The sequence below is a fragment of the Rhincodon typus genome, chromosome 44, assembly GCF_021869965.1.
Source record: "Rhincodon typus isolate 14 chromosome 44, sRhiTyp1.1, whole genome shotgun sequence".
Classification (NCBI taxonomy): Eukaryota; Metazoa; Chordata; class Chondrichthyes; order Orectolobiformes; family Rhincodontidae; genus Rhincodon; species Rhincodon typus.
The window spans coordinates 1018541-1020063 of NC_063375.1; the positions used below are offsets into that span (position 1 = coordinate 1018541).

Consider the following 1523-nt stretch of genomic DNA (forward strand, 5'->3'; position numbering starts at 1 on the left):
GAGAGAGAGAGAGAGAGAGACGGGGGGGTTAAAAGAGACACAGAGAGAGGGAGAGGGGAGGGAGGGGGGAGACACAGAGAGGGGAGAGAGAGGGGGGAAGAGAGAGAGAGAGGAAGACATTTCCAGGCCCTCATTTCTCTGTGAGTGAGGAAACGATTCCAGGCCTCACGTCTCCGACTTGAAGTCTCTGTGCCTCTCATTCGCTTGGCAAAACGTCTCCATGGTCAGTCTGGGGACATGCAGAGCAGGCTCCAATCCTGAATCCATTGGCCTCACTCGGGTCTGCACCAGAGGAAACAGTTTCTCTCCGCGGCTCCCAGATCGGATCACCCCTTGCTCCGGTTCGAGTTGTGTAAACGTTTCGCAGGAACCGAACAACAGCAAAGGGGTAGCAAGGCTGCCCTGCCAATGCTCCCCCTGCAACCAAACAACCTCCACTCGTAACCCCCCTACCCCTCCCGCCAGCCAAATGATCAGCCAAAGCACCAAGCCCGAGACAAGAGAGAGGGAGATGCACATGATGTGTCAGTCCTCACACCCCCCTCACGTCCTCAAACAAACTCCGTCCCCAGGAGGAACTCAGCCAAACAGGAGGCCAGTCAGGGACGTGCAGATCCTGCCCCTACTGAGCTATAACCGGGCTGGGGTGGCTCGAAGTTAAAACAGCAACAGGTCAGAAACATGAACAAGCAGGATGACCCTCACCCCTGCTCCCCCTATCAGTGAGATCGTGGCTGATCTGATTACTCCACTTTCCTAACCAACCCCCCGCAACTCACCTTAAATATATTCGGAGACTCCACCTCCAGCCCCCTTCTTCAGGGAGAGAGTTCCAAATACTCATTGCCCTGTCTCTCTGCCGCCTCTGTTTTAAATCAGTAACCCCTTGTTTTTAAACGTGACATCTCCCTGCTCACCCCCACCTTGATTCGGCGGCAGCTGAGTGGTTAGTATTGCTGCCTCATGAGCCTGGGTCCCTGGCACCAAGTCCACCCTCCGTGTGCCGTTTGCACATTCTCCCCGTGTCCGCGTGGGTTTCCTCCCACTGTCCGAAGATATTCAGGTTAGGGTGGATTGGCTGTGATAAATTGTCCCGTAGTGCCCAGGGATGTGCGGGTTAGGGTGGATTGGCCGTGATAAATTGTCCCGTAGGGCCCAGGGATGTGCGGGTTAGGGTGGATTGGCCGTGATAAATTGTCTCGTAGTGCCCAGGGATGTGCGGGTTAGGGTGGATTGGCCGTGCTAAATTGTCCCGTAGTGCCCAGGGATGTGCGGGTTAGGGTGGGTTGGACGTGCTAAATTGTCCCGTAGTGCCCAGGGATGTGCGGGTTAGGGTGGGCTGGCCGTGGGAAATTGTCCCATAGTGCCCAGGGATGTGCAGGTTAGGGTGGATTGGACGTGCTAAATTGTCCCGTAGTGCCCAGGGATGTGCGGGTTAGGGTGGGCTGGACGTGCTAAATTGTCCCGTAGTGCCCAGGGATGTGCGGGTCAGGGTGGATTGGCCGTGCTAAATTGTCCCGTAG

At 56.2% G+C, this 1523-nt stretch overlaps 1 protein-coding gene across 19 annotated transcripts in view; it reads right to left on the reverse strand.

Moving 5' to 3' along the window:
• The window catches only part of LOC109926536 (RNA-binding protein 10-like), a 34282-nt gene that overhangs the window by 6053 nt on the left and 26706 nt on the right, over positions 1-1523 (reverse strand). The window lies entirely within an intron of this gene.